This window comes from Hyaena hyaena, unplaced genomic scaffold (assembly GCF_003009895.1).
Source record: "Hyaena hyaena isolate Hyena2069 unplaced genomic scaffold, ASM300989v1 scaffold_408, whole genome shotgun sequence".
Taxonomy (NCBI): domain Eukaryota; kingdom Metazoa; phylum Chordata; class Mammalia; order Carnivora; family Hyaenidae; genus Hyaena; species Hyaena hyaena.
This window is the reverse complement of record NW_024081041.1, coordinates 997,890-1,021,694: the sequence shown is the minus strand read 5'-3', so window position 1 is coordinate 1,021,694 and position 23,805 is coordinate 997,890. Positions and strand designations below refer to the sequence as shown.

At 39.8% G+C, this 23,805-nt stretch overlaps 1 protein-coding gene across 1 annotated transcript in view; it reads right to left on the bottom strand.

Moving 5' to 3' along the window:
• Positions 1-10,687, bottom strand: part of FBXL4 (F-box and leucine rich repeat protein 4) — an 81,681-nt gene extending 70,994 nt beyond the window's left edge. Inside the window, exon 1 of the mRNA XM_039252149.1 lies at positions 10,564-10,687. The gene's annotated coding sequence lies outside the window, so the exon portion shown is untranslated. The remainder of the gene's footprint in view (positions 1-10,563) is intronic.
• Positions 10,688-23,805: the final 13,118 nt, after the last annotated feature.

The window sequence follows — 23,805 nt, the reverse complement described above, 5'->3', positions numbered from 1 at the left end:
GGTTTAGAATCAACTTAAACTAGAAATCGGTAATAGTTGTGCAGAATGTTTTTTCCCTCCTCTTGCTTTCCTATACTTTCTTTAACAAACACAGCTCGATTTATGAAATATTTCATGACCATTCTTTAGTAGCAAGAGAAAGGAATTAAGGAGTCAATGTTTTCATTTTGTTTTGTTTAAAGAAAAAAAAAAAAAAGCAGAGCTGTAGGATTGGTGTGTGCCTTTGTGTCTGGCCTGGAGAAACCAGGTCTGACCCCCTCCTCCTTTACAGTTTAGTGTTATTCTGGCATTTGTTAAACTGGCTTAATTTGTTTAATGTTATCAGTGCACTTTAAATAGGGGCACTGAAGTTCATTCCCACCACCAGGGCTTTCTTTGGGGTGCCTGGACCGTAAAAGGCTAGCCAAACTCCCAATCTGCAAATCAGAGCCAGGAGTTCTTGCTCCTGGCTGCAGGCCCAGGCCCCAAGGGGTCCCCTACCTAGGGTCACAAAGAGCAGGAAGGAAGAGGAATAGCAACTAAGGATTGTGTGGGAATCTGCTCTTAGGGACCAGACGCCTCTGCCTGGCCCTGCATAGTGCTGACTGCCCCTCCGCTCTCTCCACAGGTTCTGAGTAGTGCCTGAGACCCTGGCCCAGAAGGCTTAGAGGTGGGACTGGGCGTGGAGAAATGGCCTGCCCTTTTCTGTCTTCACTGAACAGGTCGTTCTAACTGGGGAGGAAGGGGAGAGCTCTAGATTGGATGAGGGGAGTGGGGGTGTCAGGGAGGCAAGTGTGTTGTGTTACTGTGTCAATAAACTGATTTAAAGTTAAAAAAAAGAAAAAGGTGACAAGGAAGGACATGTTCCTAAAAACACAGGTATGGTATATAAAGTACCTTACAGATGCCACCATGCTATATTATCTATATGTTACCTTTTTTTTCATTGTTAATGATGGGTAAGAATAAACCATCTGAATGGGAGAATAACCCTAAAGCTTTAGCAGATATACAATGTACATTTAACTAAAATCTACAGTATTAGGGATATCTGGTTAAGGGCAATTTTAATAGACTCACTGAAGACAGGGGAAAAAACCTCTCTTTCTAGCTCTTGAAACCATAAAGTATATTGAATTTACTTTAGCCAAATACTAACTGTACATTTTTGCACACTAAAATAAAGAGCATTTTACTTAACAGAAATACATTACATTTACACTTAGCCTAACAAAAATCTAACTATAAGATCATAGGTATGTCACTGCTAGTCATTCTTGTTAAAAGAGCAATTAGGTAAAAGGGTGTAGTACTGTTAAATTAACTTTGGTGTGCAATTTATATTCCAAAAAAAGTACTCCATTTTAAGTGTATAAATTTTTGTTTTTGATTTTGATTTTTTTTAATTGTTTTAATGTTTGTTTATTTGAGAGAGTGAGCGAGCACAGATGGGGTAGGGGCAGAGAGAGGGAGACCCAGAATCCCTCCAGGCTCCTGAAGCAGGCTCCAGGTTCTGAACTGTCAGCACAGAGCCCGATGCAGGGCTGCAACTCAAAAATCTTGCGATCATGACCTGAGCCAAAGTCGGACACTTAACCAACTGAGCCACCCAGGCGCCTCTAAGTGTATAGTTTAATGAGGTTTGACAAAGACGTATACCAATGTAATCACCTCCAGAGGTGAAATATAGAATGTTTCCACTCAGTCCAAAAGGCTCCTTGGTGCCCCCTCCCAACCAATCACCCATCCACTTCCTTTTGTTTTTTTTTTTAAATTTACTTATTAATTTTGAGAGAGAGCATGTGAGAGGGCGAGTATACATGAACACGAGTAGGGGAGGGATAGAGAGAGAGGGAAAGAGCACAGAGCCCGATGCAGGGCTTGAACTAACAAACCATGAGATCATCACCTGAGCCAAAATTAAGAGTCAGATGCTTAACTGAGTGAGCCACGCAGGCACCCCATCCCATCCACTTCCTTCACCAGATAAAAAATAATCTGCTTCCTATCACTATAAATCACATTGTCTTTTACTCTAGAGTTACACAGAAGTGAAATAATATGTATGTACTCTCTTATTTTCATTTATTTCGCACAGCCTATCTTTAAGATTTATCCCTGTTATTATGTGTGCCAGTAGTTTGTTCCTTTTTATTGCTGAATCATGCCCATTTTATGGACATAGCCTGTCACCTGTTGATAAACAATTGGGTTTCTTGTGCCAAAATGTTTCTAAAATGGCTGCACCAGTTTACATTTCCATCAGCAATATGTGACAACTCTAGCTGTTCCACATCCTCATCACTAGTTAATACTGTCAGTCTTTAGTGACATTACAGTGGAAGGGTGGAAATATCTTGTTTTAATTTGCATTTCTCAATTGACTAGTAATGATGTGGAACATTTTTTCATATCTTTATTTGCCATTTGTATCTTCTTTAGTGAGATGTCTATTTTGTTCATTGTTAAAATCAGGGTTTTTTTTGGTTTTCATATTATTGAGTGGTAAGAGTTCTTTATACATTCTAGATACAAGGTTTTTTAAATCAGATATGTTTTGCAAATACTTTCTCCCAGTCTATGCCTGGCTTTTCATCTATTTGATAATATCTTTTAAAGAGAAAAGTTTTCCATTTTTATTAAGTCCAATTTATCATTTTCTTCTTTTATTGCATTTTGTGTATACCCTGGCAAACATTTTACTTAAAAGCAATGTTAAGCATAATTTCAAAAGGGTAAACCCTGGGACATTTAATATCTTAAACCTGGGAACAGTTAATTATAGATTAATGAAATTTTAACATGATACCAAATTGGATGCTGCAAACATTTCTGGTGGGAATGCAAACTGGTATAGCCACTTTGGGAAACTTTGGCAGTTTATAATAAAGCTCAACATACCCTCACCAAAACATCTAGCAATCTCGCTCCTACTTTACGTATTCAAATGTACCAGAAACCTGTTTTCAGACAAAAACCATACACAAATGTTTGTATATTCACTCATAATCACTCCAAGACATCCCTCAACAGGTGAAAGATTAAACAACTATCCATACAATGAAATATTACTCAGTAATAAAAAGGAATGAACCACCAATTCAGCCAACAGCACAGATGAATCTTAAAATGATTTCACAAGTGAAAGAAGCCACACTCAAAGGCTACAGACTGTATGACTTCCTTTATAGGACACTCTAGGAGAAAGCAAAACCACAGCAAAGACAAACAGATCAGTGGCTGCAAGAGAGTTAGGGGAAAAGACAAGGGTTGACTCCAAGGAATTCTTAAGGTGATGGAACTGCTCTGTGTGCTTTTGATTTCGGTCTTTGTTTTAGATCAAAACAAAGTCAAATTGGAGATTTATGATCCCTATATTGGCTTGTTTATGGGGGCCCTACTTTATTAGCCTGCCCTTAACCAGCACACCCTGAAAGATATCTATTAGTTGGCATGTCCTGCCCCTTCATTGTGTAGGGGGCAAGGTGGCATCACAGAGCCCCTACCACTCACTCCAGAAGAGTGAACAGTGACCTTTATGACTTTACAGAGATTCCCTACCAGGGACAAATCAGTCAACATAGGTCTGCATTTATAGATAGGAGTAGAATTGGCCATCTTAAAGAAAAGGAAACAAGAGGGGCAATGAGAACAAATGGCCTCCAATAAAAGTTAATAAACGATAGAAGAGTACTGTTAAAGTAACAGTTGTTATCTTTAGTGTGAATTAATAGAGTACAGGATTCATAAAACAAGTACAAACTAATTTTTTAAAAATTTTAAGGTCTTTGAAATTAAAAACATGATGGCTGAAGTAAAACTTAAATGAAAAAATGTTAAGTGACTTGGAACACAGATGCAAGAAACCTAATGCCTATATAAAATTAATTCAAGAGACTGAAGCTGATGAAAATTCAAGTACGTGCTAGAATATAATGTAATATTTCAGAAGTTCTAAAGAAGAAAAAATGTACTTAAACTCTTATTCACAAAGAAACACAAACACGAGGAGAAAGCAGGAAACAACCTCCTTGACCTCCACCGCAGCAACTTCTTACTTGACACATCCCCAAAAGCAAGGGAATCAAGAGCAAAAATAAACTGTTGGGACCTCATCAAGATTAAAAGCTTCTGCATGGCCAAGGAAACAACCCAGAAAACTAATAGGCAACCAACGGAATGGGAAAAGATAGTTGCAAATGACAAATCAGACAAAGGGTTACTATCCAAAATCTATAAGGAACTCACCAAACTACACGCCCGAAAAACAAACAACCCAGTGAAGAAATGGGCAGAAGATATGAACAGACACTTCTCCAAAGAGGACATCCAGATGGCCAACAGACACATGAAACGATGCTCAGCATCCCTCCTCATCAGGGAAATACAAATCAAAGCCACACTGGGATACCACCTCACGCCAGTCAGAGTGGCTAAAATGAGCAAATCAGAGAACTCGAGATGCTGGCGAGGATGTGGAGAAACGGGCACCCTCCTACACTGTTGGTGGGAATGTAAACTGGTACAGCCCCTCTGGAAAACAGTGTGGAGGTTCCTCAGGAAATTAACAATAGAACTCCCTTATGACCCAGCAATAGCACTGCTAGGAATTTACCCAAGGGATACAGAAATGCTGAGGCATAGGAGCACATGGACCCCAATGTTCATAGCAGCACTCTCCACAATAGCTAAAACATGGAAAGAGCCTAAGTGTCCATCAACAGACGAATGGATCAAGAAGATGTGGTTTATCTATACCATGGAATACTGCATGGCAATGAGAAACAATGAAATCTGGCCATGTGTAGCAACATGGATGGACCTTGAGGGTGTTATGCTGAGCGAAATAAGTCAGGCAGAGAAGGACAAATACCATATGTTTGCATGTATAGGAGGATTAGGAGGAACTTGACGGAGGACCAAGGGGGAGAAGAAGGGGGGAAATGGTGGGGGAAAGGGAGAGAGGCAAACCATGAGAGACTCTTGAATGCTGACAAAAACTGAGGACTGATGGATGTGGGGGGGAGGGGGGATGGGCATGGAGAAGGACACTTGTGGGGATGAGCACTGAGTGTTATGTGGAAACTAATTTGACAATAAACTATTTGTAAAAAAAAATAAAAAAAAAGAAACACAAACAAAAAAATGAAAAATATTTCTGGACATGCAAACATACTTCCCATAACTCTTCTTAAGAACAATCTTCAAAAAAGTATAAAAATACTTTTTTGTATAAAAATACCAGTATAAAAATACCAGTCGAAAAATAAATATTTTGAAAAAGGACAGACATAATATTCAAGTAACTAGTGACTTTATAGTCAAATTTGAATCATTTCAGATACAGTGCTGGTGAAGGTGAAAAGGATGGTTGGGGAAAAAAACATAAGTAAAGTAATATAAAAAAGAAATCAGGTCAATAAAGCTAAGAATGTAAGAAAGGTAAGGAGTCACAGTCTCACATTATTAAAAGGAGGTACAAGGGAAACAGTTATATAGATGGTTTTAGAATTTCCAAACTTGCAAGGGAGACGAAAAAAGGTAAGTATGAATAGGTTAAATTTTCCTATTAAAAGATAAAGCTTTTTGCACAAGGGATCTCTGTAATGGAACTGCTCTGTATACAAGATCTATATAAAGCTGCAGAGAATTAAATGCAAACACACCCAAGAGAGCATGTAAAAGTTATAAAATCTAGATAAGGTCTGCAGATTGTACCAATGTCAATTTCCTAGGTGTACCATTATACTTTAGTTATGCAAGACGTACTGCAGGAGGAAACTAGGTGAAGTGTACATAGGTATTTCTCTATATTATTTCTTATCATTGCATGTGAATCTATAATTATGTTTTTACAAAGTTTAAAAATGCAAAAAAAATAAACAAACTTTCAAATTAGGAGAGGCGGAGGCCTGGAGAGAGAAATAAATGTCCAGCTATATGATGTTTGTTTGAGGTGTACAAGAGAGGCAGTAAAGCAAAATGATGTAGGCTGACGAAAATTAAACATGTGCAATATAGATCTGGCACACACAAAACTGATCGAGATGGCAACAGTAATATCAGACGTGTAGACTCCAAGGCAAAAATCATTAAGGCAAAAGGATATTTTATATTTTGTAAGATTAAAATCCAAGCAATTACACATAGGATGAATTCAACCATATTCACAGTCACAGTAGGAAACCAACATATTTTGCTTACCAACTTGTCGATTTTGAGGAAAAAAATAATATAGCATAATAAACATGTCAAATGAAAACAATAGGGAAAGGATCGCTTATCAAAATAAATGTTTTAGAAAAATATCCAGGTATTTAGAAAAGTAAATTTAAGGTATTATCATAGCAACTATTTCTTAGTCTAAACTTATGATACAAAATATCCAATTAAGAGAATGTGTACAAAGCATCTTAATAATCTTGGGGTAGAAACTCAGAGGTCATAAAGGAAGGGAATAATAGAACAGACAACATAAATATTATAAAAACTTGCATATAGCAAAAGTTCCCAGAAACTGTGTTAAAAGAATACACTATGAAAAAAAAAAAATACCATCAAATGGTATACCAAGTCAGTAAGAGCCACAACACTTAAAGAACTACCACAAACCAGTAAGAAAACCAGAAATACTTCCAACAGGAAACTAAGCAAAGAGGATGAACATGTTAAGTTACAAAAGAATACTAATGACCAGGAAACATTTATAGATATTTAATTCCATCAATCAGCAAAGAAATGTAAAAGTTAAGAGTAGAAAAAAATAGCATTTTTCATCCATAAAACTGCTAACATGTAAAAAAAGTAAAAAATGATTGTATCATCTTAGCAGCTGTGTTTTGATACAATTCTTCCCAGGTCTCTCTATATGCATAGGCTCTGATGGCCTTTGTTCCAGACTATATTTTCAAGGATGTCTACAGAGCAAATGTCCATGGTAAAGAGAGGTTTCCCTTTGGAGCGGAGGGCAGGTTTGTTTGTTATCCAGCATAATAAATATAATGCCTCTCTGTAGGGCAAAGGTTAAGCAAGTTTACTTGCAGCCCATTATGAAAGACTCAGGTTCCCTAAACTCAGGGTTCCTGTCCTACAATGCAATCTACTGTGTGTGCTAGAGTCATCTAGTCCTTATCACATCACCCCACAGAAAATGGGGTTCAAGGAAGAAGCACAAGAAAATGACGATACTCTGGTTACTGTTGTTGCTATGCTTTGTCTCTGGCCCAGGGGTCTCATCTCTTCTGTCAGTATCCATGAAACTGTTGGCTTGCAAGGAGGGTAAAATCTCAGATCTGTGACAACTCTTGGCAATGATAATGGTAGCAGCAGCAGCATTCTTATAAAGTATATAAATTTACTCTTCCAATACCTTTTGAAGAACAATATGACAATCTATCATAATTTAAAATGTATATAGCCTTTGACCCAGCTGTTGCTTGTCTAAGCATTTACACTAGGGAAATAAACAAGTGTGCAAATAAATATACACAGACAAAAATGATCCCTGCAGTTTGTCTCCGATAGAAATAAATTTGGAATAGCTTAAATATCAACAGGGGATCAGTTAAATAAATTTCAGGTTATTCCTACACTGAAATACCAAAAAGACTTTAAAAAGATAATGTTAAATGCACTGACATAGAAAGATGTTTGTCAATTATTACTAGCTGAAAGTTACAGAAAATTTTATACATATATATATAGTACACTGCCATTTATGAAACAAATATAGACTTATACACATGTATTTTTAATGTCTGGAAAGAGAACAAATGATTCAGTAATGATGATCTCTGGGAAATGGAGTTATGGGGTAGGTTGGCACACAACACTTTCTCCTCTGGCTACTTCTGTTATGACTTGACTTTTTCTGAAGAATGTATATATTTATTTTGTAATCTAATAAAGTTTAAGTATCTATAAGAACAGCACTTGAAAATCCATTACACTTAAGATGTCCAGTTGAGATGGTGAAATACAAATGGACATGAGGCTGTCCTGGGTAATCACTTCTATCGGCACTTATCCCTCAGAGCTGCAGAAACCAGGGAGAGAAGGTCCTGAGTCATAGCTGACAAGAGACCCTACACTTACTAGTAAATAACATAATGCAAAGTCAAGAGACAGGCCGACTTTGAACAGCTGCTTTTCTACGTACAACTCTGAGCAGCAGCTCTACATGGCGAGTTCCAAGGTATGAAGAGAAGGGATTTATTTATCAATGGTTAATGATTCAGCTTACCATGAAAAGGTCTTGCTAAAAAATAATTTCAAGAATAGATGAGAGGCTTTAAAGGTGGGGGAGGAGTAAAAAGAAAATCAATTTAGCCCTACTAAGTGTCATCATTCCAAAAATATTCAGTGGCCTACAGCATGGCAGACACTATTGAATCACTAGATATTAAACACATCATAAAGCTAGAATAAGAAAAGCAGCAGGTATTCGCACAGGAAGCCAGAGATCACTGAACAACAGCTCAGAAAACATCTTGTTTTTAAATGTTCATTTATTTTTGAGAGAGAGAGAGAGAGAGAGAGAGAGGCAGAGCACGAATGTGGGAGGGGCAGAGAGAGAAGGAGACAGAATTCGAAACAGGCTCCAGGCTCCGAGCTGTCAGCACAGAACCCGATTGGGGTTCGAATCCATGAACCATGAGATCATGACCTGAGCCGAAGTGGGACGCTTAACTGACTGAGCCACCCAGGTGCCCCAGAAGACATCTTAAGAATACACAAGGATTTGGGCCTTGGAAAAATGGGAGTATTTCTTATCAGCAGGAAAAAACAGAATCCAACAAATAAAGATGGGATCACTGGCTAACAATTTTGGGTGGGGAGAAGGAAGCGCCCTACTTCCTTTCTTACACTAAAATATTCTTGAGGTAAATTAAAGATTTATAAATGAAGAATAAGATCATTAAAGGTACTTAAAGAGGGGCTCCTGGCTGGCTCAGTCAGTTAAGTGCCTGCTCTTGATTTTGGCTAAGGTCATGATCTCACAATTCATGAGACAGAGCCTGGTGTTTGGCTCTGCGCTGGTAACAAGGGAGCCTGCTTGGGATTCTCTTTCTCCCTCACTCTGTCCCTTCCTTACACATGCATGGACGTGTTCTCTCACTCTCTTTCTATCAAAAATAAACAAATGTTAAAAAAAAAAAGTACTAGAAAAAAACAGAGGTGGATACACACACACTCTTCATGTGGCAAAAGGTCTAAGAGAGGCACCAAGGTAGCTCCTTGAAGTTAAGATAGAATGTTGATCATAGGAAAATTATGATACAGAGAAGACAGCAAAGAACAAAGGGGCAGTCTTTGCTAACTGGCCATATTTCAAAGTAAAAGATAAGCAGTTAGCAATATTTTAAGATGCCATGTACAGAATACTATAATTGCATGACTAGATCACAGCACTATAAAGAAGAAATTAACCATTTTACATTGAGCTGACCTTTCTGCTTTTCAAGTCAGTAACAGAAGAGAAGGGCAAGAAATTGAGGGTTCAGAAAAGCCAAAATTTGAGACAGTGTAAAAAGTCAGTACTCACTAAAAAAGCCTAACAAGAAGAATCCGATTCAATGAGCAATTAGAGGGTTCCTACCATAGGGTGATGCACACACTGCCACTAGGAAGACAAGTACACTGTCCTTTCCCCCAATAACTTAGTATCTAACAAAGGATTACAAGATAGTTGATGATGTATTAGGAAAATCTCCCTTTACTTAACCAACAGGTACAATATGCAGTATAGATCTAGAGGTATTAAGTGAGCTTTTTAAGGATAAAATGTGCTTGAAGCCGAGGAGTGCAGGCCGGGCAGCAGTGAAGGCAGCTTGTGTCCTCAACCAAATAGGAACAAGCACGATCACAGCACCCGGCAGAGATTCCCCCATGGCATAACGCCAAACACGGTACCCTGTCAACGCCACTATCTGACCACAGGTTTATATCACCTTAACTTTCTATTTATCCGTACATATATCTTCACTTAGTGACGGCATCTTGAGGCTATATGGCAATAAGCATTTGTGAACCATCAAGGCCATCCAAACTCACTCCCACTGTAAACAGGTTGACAAGGTAGCCAAGTGGGCGGTTACCATCAACACTACTTTCTAAGGACACCCCTAAACATAGAAACAAGGTTGCTGCCGGTATCTTGTGGCAGTCCTGAAGACATGCGCCTGGTTCGTCAAAAACCATCGATGCCAGGGGGAAATCAAGGCAACACGCACAGGAGCAACATGTACACAGCCGGCAGGTGGCTGACGGGGTGGCTGCAGGGTCAGCACGGCCCAGTGACACCGCGGTGTAAACAACCCTAGGCGGGGTGGACGCCAGCACGCCTAACGCCTTGCCGACAGAGCGGGACAGAGAAGTAGCACCCAAGGCACGTAAGCCACTCACAGGCGCCCAGCAAGCTCCGCAAGCGCTATGCGGGCTTCGGGGGAGGGGCGATGAGTGGGGACCTCGGCCCCGCGCCCAGGCTCCCCGAAGCGCGGCGCTCCGCCCCGGCCCGGCCCCGCCCCAGTGCCGAAGGAGGAAGACGGAGACCCACAGGAGCAAGAAGTAAAGGAAGGGCCGTACCCTGTAGGGTCCGGGAGAGCCGCGCGCCGTGGGCTTCACCAGCGACCCAGGCGGCACCGGGAGACGCCGGCGCGGGGGCGGCTCCCAGAGTCCCGCGCTGCGGCGCGGCGGCGGCGAACACGGCCCAGCGCGACCCGGAAGGAAGACGCGAAGGCCACGAGGAGGGGAGGGGCCGAGCCGAGCTGGGGAAGGGGCGGGACCAGAGGGGGGCGGGGCGCCGCTCGGGCCTTAGACGCTGCGCTGCGTCTGGACCGCCCCGTCCTGGACTGAAGGGAGGAGCTTCCTACAGACTTCCCACCCCCAGGGTCGGGCTATAAATTGCCCAGTTATTCCCTAGCAGCCAGTGGTTTAAATCGCTTTAGGAGTAATCCCTTGCTCGCGGCAGCCTGCTATCTGTAGTGTAGTCCTGCGAGGGCTTTTGCAGTCCAGAGTTGGTGGGTCAGGTGATGCATAGGGATTATGGCTGGTAAGGTGCTCAGAGCAAAAGTGGAAAATAAATTATAGGCGCTCTAAAGGTATAATTCGCCAAGTTTGCAAACCTCTTCTGCCCCAGTACAAATCCTTCCTGCAAACTCATTTCCCTCACAACATTTGGAAACCGTGACCATTACCTCCCATGAGCAAGATGCTCTCACATCTTCCCTGCTCAGTTACTTTTATTTTCAGTAGATACAATACCACCTTTTTAACTTTAGCATTATACTGATCTCCTTACAAGGTTTCTATTAAGATGGAAAAACATTGAATAATGAAGAGCTGTTTACTCATTACTATTTAATTGCTCCTAAAGAGGCAGTATAATAGAAAGACTTATTTATAAAGCATATGAATTGAGCTGATATATGTGGTAGAAACTGTATGCAACACCGGACATTTTAAAAAGAAATTGAAGCTTAATTCCTAGCCTGTCTTTGAGACAGCGTGAGTAGGGGAGGGCCAGAGAAAAAGGGAGATACAGAATTTGAAACAGGCTCCAGGCTCTGAGCTAGCTGTCAGCACAGAGCCCGATGCGGGGCTTGAACCCACGAACTATGAGACCTGAGCCAAAGTCGGATGCGTAACCAACTGAGCCACACAGGTGTCCCATTCCCAACCTGTCTTGAGTGTGCTCAGCTTAGTGACTTGCTTCCAAAGAGTACGAAAGGAAGAAAAAAAGTAACTTTATTGTGGAGAAATCTGGTAAACAGTATCTTGGCCAGATGAAAATTAACATCAGTGATAAATCAAGTTATAGCATGCTCCCTGATGTGGTGTGATGAAAAAGGTACTCTTCTTCAAAAGTTATAAACCCAGTCTGACCTTGAGAGAACACCAGGAAAACCTACAAAATACCTGAACAAACTGTCAAGTCAATGAGAAAAACAAACAAACAAACAAGGAAAAACTGAGAAGTTGACACAGACCTGATGGAGATTTGATTGACTAAATGTAACATGGTATTTTGAATGGGATCCTACACCATGAAAAGGATGTTAGTGGGAAAACTAGCAGCATAGGAATGGAATTTAGTTAACAGTTATGTACCAATGTTGGTTTCTTAGTTGTAAGAAATGTACTATTATAATACATACTGTTAACATATAAGGGGGAAGTGGATGAATGGTACACAGAACTTTCTGTACCACCATGGCAACATTTTTGCAAATCTCAAGTGTATACCAAAATCAAAAGTGGAGTACAAACAAATTCACTAATGGGCAAATAAAACCTGCCCTTTTATGATTGCTAGTGAGACGTCATTGATTTAATGCCTTTAGGGCACTCAGCCCCGGTCTAACTAAAGCAGTTTCTCATTTTTAACATTATTTTGGGGGTTTTTTTGTTTTTAAAAAAATTTTTTAAATGTTTTTATTTATTTCTAGAGAGAGAGAGAGCGTGAGTAGGGGAGGGTCAGAGAGAGAGGGAGTCACAGACTCTGAAACAGGCTCCAGGCTCTGAGCTGGCAGTCAGCACAGAGCCCGACGCGGGGCTCAAACCCATGAACCGCGAGATCATGACCTAAGCGAAAGTCAGACGCTTAACCGACTAAGCCACCCAGGCGCCCCTCTAACATTATTTTGAAATAAATTTTTCATTGAGGTATAAAATCTATATTCATAAAAGGACACAAAATACGAATGTAGAGTTTGATGAAACATGAACACACCCATGTATTCACCACTCAGATAAAAAAAAAAAATAGATCATTACTAGCACTCAGAAGACCCTTTTGTTTTCTCAAATCTCTATCCTTCACTCCTCCCCAAAGGTAGCCATTTTCCTGACTTCTAATACCAGAGTTGTTCTTGCCTTTGTGTAGTTGGATTCATACATTATACACTCTTTTGGGTCTGGCTTATTTCTCTGAACATTAGGTTTGTGAGAGCTATTCATGTTGTTGAGTATGTTGAGTATAGTGTTTGTGTTTTTTGAGTTTCTGTTGTATAAATATACCGTAACTTATTTATTCTACTGCTGATGTACATTGGACTCTTTTTTGGTTTTGATTATTACAAACAAAAATGTTATGAACATTTTATTCATATCTTTTGTTGTATATCCTTTGCATCCCCTCAATACATTTTTGTCTTTTTGGTGTATAAGAGATGTAGTAGTTGGTGCTATTATTTGTTTTGTTTAGTGCTTTGGGGTTTTTTTTTTTTTAATGTTTTATTTATTTCTGAGAGAGAGAGAGACAGTGTGAGCAGGGGAGGGTCAGAGAGAGAGGGAGACACAGAATCTGAAACAGGCTCCAGGCTCTGAGCTGTCAGCACAGAGCCCAACACAAGGCTCGAACCCACGAACTGTGAGATCAGGACCTGAGCTGAAGTTGGCCGCCAACCGACTGAGCCACCCAGGCGCCCCAGTTTAGTTTTGTTTTTAAAGGCACTTAAATTGCTGCCTGGAAAGTGTAAAAGTTTCTGTTTAAGGAAAGGAAAAGACTAGGGCAAATTTCCATTTCTGTGACTAGACGGAATTTTGGTCATCATTGCTCAGTCTATCCTTCCTCCAACCTTCTCCTCTCAAGTTCCATAACATGGCCATGCTTCATTCACTAAACAGAAGAGCCAAGTGGGGCCAAGGAAAAAGGCGATACTTATCAGTTAGTGATGGCACTGATTTAATGGGTGAACTAATCCCTAGTTATTAAATGGAATGTTGTTTGGAGCTGAATAGCATCCCACGCCGTAACAGCACTATTACAAATAAAGAAAGTCCCAACAAAGCTTAATTGTGCATAAAGTACCAGCTCAGCAAGCTAGTTATGATCCATTCTAAGTTCGCTTCAAAAGTTACAATGTTCTACTCAGATGGGGAGGCGGGCAAAGGAATAGCAGGTTCAAAACTCTTCTTTGTCTCTAACTCTTAAAACACTCACCATCATACTCTCTGCTGTTTTCAAGTGATTCGTCTTTATCTTAACGAAATGTCTACCAATTATAAACTTCCAGGGTGAAGAGTGTACATGACAATAAGATACTATATCAGAGAGGCAGACATAGCATATAGTCAGCACACTGCAGGGAGAGCCAAAAATGTCTTCACAATGAGCTCCCTTAGGTGTTTCTATCACTGGTTACCAAGTAAGGTCTTCTGTCAAGTCAAGATCTCTCCGAAAATGCAACTCCATGCATTTTCTACATAACTCAGCCAAAATAATTTACCTCTTTATGAAATCTTAAGTTAACTAGCTTACTGAAGACTATTATTTGGTCAGTAATTATTAGTCCAAGGTCTTTAACAGGCCAATTGCCAAAGAGTATGAATAATAGCCAGTAGGAAGAATCTTTTGATGAACTTTTTTCAACCTCCTATAGTCTATAAAAAGTTTTATTTTAATATTAATTTATCACAATATTAATCTAGAAATAGTCACAGCCATGGGGGGGTGGGCGGGGAGAAGAATTTTAAACAAGAAGTAAGCCCAAAAGTTGTGTAGTCCAAATCCCTTTATTACAAATGAGGAAACTGAAGCTCAGAGAGGTTGATTTCCCCACATCATACTGTCTGTCAAAGAAACCTGGTCTTCTGACTCTACATCCAGAGGGGTAATACCCTCTGTAAGATAACACCACATTACTTTATGATTTAACAGAAACTTAACCTTGAAGTATCCTGAATACAGTAGAAGAAAATTGAACTTGGGAGTAGGAAGGGCCTGTCTATCCTGCTCTGCTGTGTAAGAAACTCTGTGATCTTGGGCAAGTAACAACTTCTCTGAGCTTGCTCTCACTTCTATGAAATGTGCCTAACTCACACGCACTGGAAAGATTTAAAAGAGATCATATATGTGAAAGCACTTTGTGAGCTATGAAGTAGTATGCAAATGTTTGAATATTATTAATATTTATTAAAACATGTTGAAGATAAGATATTGAATCTTTCCAGCACAAAATGTCAGAATAGAACTTTCATGTGCGTTCTACTCTAATCCTTTCTTTTTTTTTTTTTTTTTTTAAATTTATTTGTAGGAGAGAGAGAGAGAGAGAGACAGCATGAGCAGGGGAGGGTCAGAGAGAGAGGGAGACACAGACTCTGAAACAGGCTCCAGGCTCTGTGCTGGCAGTCAGCACAGAGCCCGACGCAGGGCTCGAACCCACGAACCGCGAGATCATGACCTGAGCGAAAGTCGGACGCTTAACCGACTAAGCCACCCAGGCGCCCTACTCTAATCCTTTCAATTGTCACCAGAGGAGAGAAAAGCCTCGAAAGACTGGGTAAATTATCCAAAGACTTATGGCAAGTTGCTGGCAAGCCAGGCCTTGAATGAGGTCTCCTAACTTGCAGCTTCAATGAACTTCCAATATGTTTGATAAGTGAACAAATCAGTAAGATGGTTTAAAATTATCTTATAAAACTTTAAATGTTTATTTTTGATAGAGAGAGAAAGAGAGAGAGAGAGAGAGTGTGTGTGCGCAAGCAGGGAGGGGCAAAGAGAGATGGGGACAGAGGATCTGAAGTTGGCTCTGTGCTGACAGCAGTGAGCCTGATGAAAAGCTTAAACTCACAAACTGTGAGGGGCACCTGGGTGGCTCAGTCAGTTAAGCCTCCAACTCCGGCTCAGGTCATGATCTCACAGTTCGTGGGTTTGAGCCCTGCATCGGGCTCTCTGCTGATAGCTAGCTCAGAGCCTGGAGCCTGTTTCAGATTCTGTGTCTCCCTCTCTCTCTGACCTTCCCCTGTTCACACTGTCTCTCTCTCTCTCAGAAATAATTTAAAAAATATTTTTAAAAATATTAAAAAAAAAAACAAAACTGCGAAATGATGACCTGAGCCGAGGTCAGATGCTCAACTGACTGAGCTGTCCAAGTGCCCCAAATATGATTAAACTTCAAATTGAATTTATACAAGCTTAGAAGGATATCTCGAAATGCTTGTATAAGTATTTTAAAAATATATTTAAAAAATAAAAACATATCGAACTCACAATGTTTGTGCTGTTTTGACTTGTATCATTCCTTTTCCTATAGCGTGGATCATTTACCTAAAAACTTAGCATTAATAAAACATTGTCAGTGGTTGAGGATAGTATAGGAGAAATACCACCTGGAAACAGTGGACAAAACAGATCTCTTCCTGAGGTAACTTCCTGCCAAGGGTTCTGTGAGGGTGGAAAACACAGCCATGGAAATGATGCTCATGGCCAGGGCCTCAGCTAAGGCCAGTTGAGGCTACAATCCCTCTTCTTCCTACTTTTTCAAGTGAAGATGCTTTTGAAAGAATTCCTGTGTGTTTGCATGTGGTCTATTCACGGAGTGACATGGTAATCAATATAAAAGAGCAAAGATTTTCTGTCCATATGGGTAAAATAAATACCTGAGAGTTTCAATATAAATATCCCATATAACTCAATCTTCAATCCCTCAGTATTATTTTGTCCTCAATGGAAGATTCAAGGAGACTGGATTACCCAGATAAACACTCATCATTCACCTATTTATTTGTGCCCTTGCACAACTGTGACTGTCCTTCCCCACTGTAATATAATCTGTGTATTTAAAACAAAAAATTGAAAATATGGTTTTCTGGGTAACCTATATCCTTTGGAATACAAACAAGTGTGTCCTATTTTTGTTATGAGCCATAAATATTTTCCCCATCTAGTTAATATGAGTAATAAAATGTATATAGTAAACACAAATGACTCAAGAATAATTTATTAAGCATAATTTAAAATGAAATCTTTACCACAGTTGTTGAACCCTTATTATAAATCTTCCCCCAAACCCAGTACCCTTTGCCGATGTGTTTCTTTCACCCGGCAGCCTTGCGTCTCTTGTCAATAGTGTGTGAAAGGACAAGGGTAATCTGACCAAAAGCTCCCTAAAAGTGCACCTTTAAATATCAATCTTTGAGATGCACCAACTGTTTAGGATCTCCTGGTTAGATTCCTCAATGGCTTATTGGGGAAAATTCCTCTATTTCCAAGTCATTTAAAAAGAAAAGACAGAAAACGTATTTACAGATAGGCTTGCTTTTCTTCCCCCCCTGGTTTTAAATTGGTAGCAGTTTTCCAGAATTTTGAGGAGAAATTGGCTTGTCTTTAATAGGTTTCTCAGACTGTTACTGAAGACAAGTCTCCCTATAATATACTACTCTGTAGCTATGCTTTTGTTCCATGTATCATTGCAGCCTTTAATGGTGAGAGATTTGATTGCTTTCAAGTAGGGGTCTTTTCCTCCAAATCAAATGACTCATAAAGCAAGTCAGTAAGAGACGAGGGTGAGAAGCCAGGATGGCCTGCTGGCCGCATCCCCCCTTCCTCCCGCCTCCTGGCCCCCCTGCCCCCTCAGTACGCCTGTGGCTGCCAAGATAGCATGCACAACCTGGAGATGGGCCAGACAAGATTTAACGATGGGCACTTGGGATCGATCCGGTATGGAACTGGGCACTTTATTTACTATTTACTAAGTAGATTGCTATTCATATAGTGTTGGACTATTTTATAGGATAAGATGTCTTGAGCTAAGCTCATATTTGTATGCCCTATTTCCCTAATAATGAATATTTTTCCATAGCCTTTAGTGCAGCTGGAAAGCAAGTTTAATGCAATCCGTCAAAAGTACCTCTTTAGAGAACCAACACGAGTATTTGAAATTCAGAAGAGTGGGTCTTTGAGCTACTTTCTTTGAAGGTCATATCGTGGATAGGAGGAGCCACCAGAATATTTCTAAGGGACAATATTAGTATTTGATTCTTCCGCTAATAATAATCCGTGTTTGTTTAGACAGAGAGTTAGAGTTCGCCTACAAATTGTGTTTGGCATTTTTTCTCTTCTGATTCTGTCTGTGCCTCCAACTATGGACAAGAATCTAAGCAGACATTCTTTTACATGGAATGATTGACAAATAGGATTTAGGTAAAAATAGTAAAAGTCCTGTAGGCCAATACTTCTAAAACTTTAATGTGCAATGGAATATTATTCAGCCATGAGAACGGAAGATATTCTCTCATTTGTGACAACATGAAAGGACCCTGGGCACCTTATGCTAAGTAAGATAAGTCAGACAAGGGCTGGATGACCTCACTTATATGCAGAATTGTAAAAAGTTAAAATTGTAAAAAAAAAAAAAAGAGTAAAATGATGGTTACCAGAGGATTAGTGAGAAGGATTAAAATGCTTGTGTTTAAGGGTATAAACTTATAACAAGTAGTAAATAAACCATAGAGATCTAATGCATAGTATCATGAATATAGATAATAATGCCATACCATAATTATGTAATGTTATAAATATTGCTATATTGGCAATCATATTACAATACATATATATATATATATATGGTCATAATCTCACGGTTTGTGAGATCAAGCCCAGAGTCAGGCTCTACACAGACAGCACAAAGCCTGCATGGGATTCTCATTCTCTCTCTCTCTCTCTCTCTCTCGCTCTCGCTCTCTCTCCCTCCCCCACTCAGACTTTCTCTCTCTCTTCCTCTCTGTCAAAATAAATAAGCATTTTTAACAACATATAAATGTGTCAAAGCAATACATTGTGCACCTTAAACTCACACAATGTTACATATCCAATTTATCCAATTAAAAAAAAAAACTTTTAACATGCATATGAATCTCCTGGGAATCTTGTTAAAATACAATTCTGATTGTGGGTAAAGCCCAAGTTCTGAACTGAAAACAAGCTCCCAGGTGATCCAGGAGCTACTGAACCCTGGACTATACATCAGTAGAGAGCATTAGGCTGTTTCACCTGCAGAGTATCCTATCTGAACTGTGAAGACTTACAATGAAGGGGTACTAATATTACAAAGCAACACCTCAACTTCAAGTGGAGACTCGAATAAAGTAAATGCATAGAGTCTCGTTAAACATTTGTATTGACTCCTTTTGATAGTTTTAGGCTTCCTTGGGAATAGGGACAGGTAATCCATATTCTCTTTCTGTTTTACTGAAAAGGCAGGCACAAGAGAAAAATCTATGAAGTGATGGCACACGTGGCCATCCCCGTAGTCTCATCCCTTCAGTGGCAGGCCCATCTTGCAAAGTAATCGAGAAAGCCAGCAGCCAATATTAGAACAGTCTGGGGGATAAAATCCTGTCCCGGGCCAACACTGCAGGAGCTTGACCAATTTAACTTTCTAAGTGTCAAAGTTCTCCACCAGTAATGTCACATCTCCAGCCGCTGTTCTGCTCCGTCCTGCCTTTGTTTTCGCTTGGCGCAAGTGCGGCAGGAAAATGAAGGCATAAGAAAAACGTCAGATTTGTTATTCAGAGCAACAGCTCCAAGCCCAGACAGCTCCAAAGTAAATCCGAGCAAGGTCTTGCTGTGACTTTGTGACCAAAGACTTAATGTTCTCATACCATTAGTGGGCTCTGGCACTTTATCAAACCTGTGATATTGACTAACTACCAGTAATTGCTGATTTATGGGCAAAGTTTTCTTAGCCTTGTTTTCTTCAGGACTCTCGTATACCTTCATCTTCTGGAAACGTGTTGAATCAGTCAGTTCACGTTCTCTGTGAGCTATGCTGTTGACATATCTAAACAGAGGACATCTTGCCCTTTTGCCTGTTGCTGTTGAGATGACTTTGTAGTTCTTTACTCGCCTACAGCTATCTCTTGCGAAAAAAACCCCACACTTCTGTGCATTCAGGGAAGGCTGTTAACAGAATACGGCATATGGGAAATAAATTGTTTTGGTCTATAATTTTTAAAAGCTCTTTACTTAAGCAGGATAAGATCATGGTATAACTAGAAGGATTTCTAAAGAGGATCTTGTCCAGGATGACAAACGCATTTTATTTCTAGTGCCATAGGACAGAGGAATGAAGGCAGATGCACCTTTCATTTTTCTGATCCAGATCTAGTATCAAACCTAACTTCTGGTCCACGCTTTCCTTCTCTTGGTCTTTGCTTCCTTTTCTTTTCTATCTTCCTTTCTTCTCTCCACCTAAATACAACTCTCTACCTAAATGCAAGTACCAAGCTGACCTCAAACTTACATCTCAGGAAGGATTATGGTCATATCAAGAGCTTAGGACAACTGTCCATTTAACCTCCCCTTGAAATTTCTACTACTTATTCCATCACTGACTGGCACCTGGGGCTCCTCAGAACCATTTCCATGGCAGCCTTTGAACCCTAGCATTTCCAAAGGGGCCCATGTTACTGTGAATGCTTTGTGCCTGTATGGTCATATTACAGTAACCCTTGAACCATACTATAAAATATTTATGGCCAAGCCACAGCTCACAATATTTGGACACATTTAATTCCTTTTCCAGAATCAGAAACTGCTGTCAGGTGCCTCCTTTATCTCTTTTCACACTTTCTCATGCATTACATACAGCGCCAGGAGGCAGGCAGAGGGTTGGTGAGAGCATTTGAGATCTTATAATATCTTGAAAGTGTCCAAGTTTAGAAATATATTTTGTCCTGTTTATTTCTGGATTCAGGAGAGTGCTAATTGCAACCAAGACGTCTAGAGCTGATTTAGATTTCTCTCTGGCAGTGTGACCTTGCCTGAGCTACTTCACCTTTTTGATATTTTGTCAAGTGTGGATCATGGCATCTCCTCTTAAATGCGGTTAATCAAAGAAGATATGCAAAAGAACTTTGCTCTCTCCACAGGGAAGTTTCTAGTCTATATAAATACAAAGAATTATTAAGATACTGATATTTTCAGGCTGAGTTAAGTGTGATTGAATTTTACACCATTAAATGTGCATGTTCATTGATTTCTTTATTGTTAGGCTGATTCTTAGTATGTTAATGAAGACCTATGTATAGTTTTCTTGATTAACTCATGGCTCAGGACGTGTTACTTCAAACACCAAACAAGACTCAGGTTTTTGAGGCATTGCATCCAATATCTCAATTATTCATCTTAGGAATTAGTGTAAAATTAGCACAGATCCCTGTTCATATGGAAATAGATGAGTATGTTAATTGAAATGCTGTAGCTGGAAAAAAGTCTTGCATAATGAAAGGATTGATATTAATATCTTTGAATGGAAGATGTATATCATATTGTTAGTAAGAAATCATTCATGTGTACTTTTTCTAAACAATTATTTTATGTAGTTTATCTCACTTCTGAAGTACAAGCTATTCAATGTATCTAGGAAATATTTTGAAATGGAAATAGCTAACACATTTTTAACTTAAAGGAAAAGCCATGTTGAAACACTGAAATTTCTTCCTTACTCTTTTCTTCTATTTTCTATCACTTTCCATGTCCAAATGTTCACATCAGTCGCTATAGGGTTTATTAACTCTTAATCAGAACTGGATTTTCACTAGCTATACAGATAAAATACTAGGTGTGTGTGATAACAGGCCATAGCATACTTCCTTCAGGTAGGTCTCTCAGAGCCTCTTCTGGATTTATATACAGAGGTAAGCCCAAATAGTGGCACCAATAATTTATAGAAATGCTGAAGGAAATGAGATACTGATCTATATCACAATCTCCATCATATATATGTATACTTATGTGTAAATGCACACACACACACACACACACACACACACACCTTGGACTCAAGTTGAAGCCTTTAATCAGTTTTAAGTTTCTAAAGCTTTTCACTATATATATGCCTTATTATAATATATCTTTATTCTAATATTTCACCATCCCTTTCACTTAGAAATTTAACTCAACAATCTTATATCGAGGATCTATTATGTGAAAGGCACTCTGCTAAATGTTGCAGAGGAAATGAAGCCTAACAAGGACCTTACCATCTAGGCGTACAAATATCCATGTGTACAAATATCTAAATCCCAAAAGGAGAGTTTAAAAGTATTATAAACAAAATTCTGTGTGAGCATAAAGTTAGACAAAATTGTCACTAAGCATGGCCGCTCAAAGGAGTTGGCATGTTTAACTGAGCTAAAAAGATAACAATTTCAGGGATTTCCAGGCAAAGGCAACAACATGGGGGGGAAAAAAAAAGCCTGCAAGGGGGGCAAAAAGAGACAGAAAATGTTTGGGGATTGGTAATGAGAGAGAGTTGCAAAGATTGGCAAAGTATGTCCTACTTCTTTTCTACCCCCAGCACTTTGTGATAATCTTACCTCCTTCTCATCAGTGCTGTGAAAAATTGCTTTTGAATACAGATTGATATGTGAAGAAATTCTAAAGCAGAAAGTGACTTCCTCAGGAGAGCATACACCATAATTTCACTGCTTTGAACAGCCAAAGACAATTGAGGATGGCGTTAACTAACACCGTAAACAGTCACGGAGGCCTAGGGTGTACCAAAGGGAAAAAAGAATCATCTGATCAGCCCCAGCGCACAGAGAAGATGGCCAGCAAAGCATAAGAGGCCACTGGCTCAGAGTCTGTCAGCTGAGAATGTAAGTCTGGGCACCAAGTACCATTTTTCACTCCACTTACAGACCCATGGAGAAGGGCAGTGGGAGTTTGGGATGACATCAAGCAAGTAATCCTGAAATGGAGGGGTCTCTTCAACCATTTCTAATTCAAAATTCTGAGAAAGGAATCCCCAAACATATCATTTATTTACTCATTTGCCCAAAGGGCCTGTTCTACTTACTATGACTGTCTATCAAATTACCCTCCAACTCCATGGAGAAAAATAACTCACACGCTCACAGACTCTGTGGGTCCAGTTTTTGACATCACAGTGGCATCAGCTTGCTTCTGCTCTACACTGCCTGGGCCTCACCGGAAGACCTGAAAGCGGGGGACTGGATCATCTGAAGGTTCCTTCTCTCACGTATCTTGTGGTTAACAGCTGGCTGTTGGCTGGAGAGTTCTCTCCACCTGGGCTTCTCCATACGGTCGTTCTGCAAAAAAGCTTGTTTGACCTCATCACAATATGGCGGCAGAGTTCAAAGGGACAGAGCCACATGTAGCCACGTGTCCTTTCTGTGCCCTAGCTTTGGAAGTAAGATAGCGTCACTTCTGTCATATGTTACCTGTGGGAGGGGTTAAAGCTCCTGCCCAAATTGAAGGTGAGAAAACAGAGACACCACCACTTGGGAGGAGGAGTGGCAAGATTCTGCAGAACCTGTTGAACTAGAAAGCCTGCTATAACCATATTTGGAAAATACAATCTGCCGGAGGCCTTAAAGAGTTTGTAGAACAAATACCGTTGCTGCCCCTCTCCTTTCCTCTCCTGTACCTTTTGTAACTGTTGTGGTTTCTGAAACGAAGAGAGAAACAGAGGATTAACAAGAAGCCCGGACTCTGCTTAGACAAATTATTAATAACGTTTCTTATGGGTTTTCAAAATTCAAACTCGATATACACTCATATTCCTGGAGCGTGAGAAGGATAACAGTATTTGAAGAGGTAGCATGGGATAAATCTTTGAGGACTTTAAATGCCATGCTGAGAATTTAGGTTTTACACTGGGTGGACTTGGGACTTTGTTTTGTGGCAATGGAGAAATGGCTACATAGTTTTGATCAGGTGACTGACATAATCATTTTGGAAAATGACGCATTCTTTTTTTTAATGTTTTATTTATTTTTGAGAGAGAGAGAGAACAAAAGCAGGGGAGAGGTGGGGGGGGGACAGAGGATCTGAAGGGGGCTCCATGCTGACAGCAATGAGCCCAATGTGGGACCCAAACTCCAGCAGTGAGATCATGACCTGAACCAGAGTCAGATATTCAACCAAATGAGCCACCAAGGAGCCCCAGAAAGTGACGTTCCTAAAGCTCTGGGAAGGATGGCAAGAGCTTAGTAATTGAGAGAAAAGAGTTCTCTCCTTCTTAATTCAAGTATAATTAATGTACTAATGTCTTAAATATAATTAATGTTATATTAGTT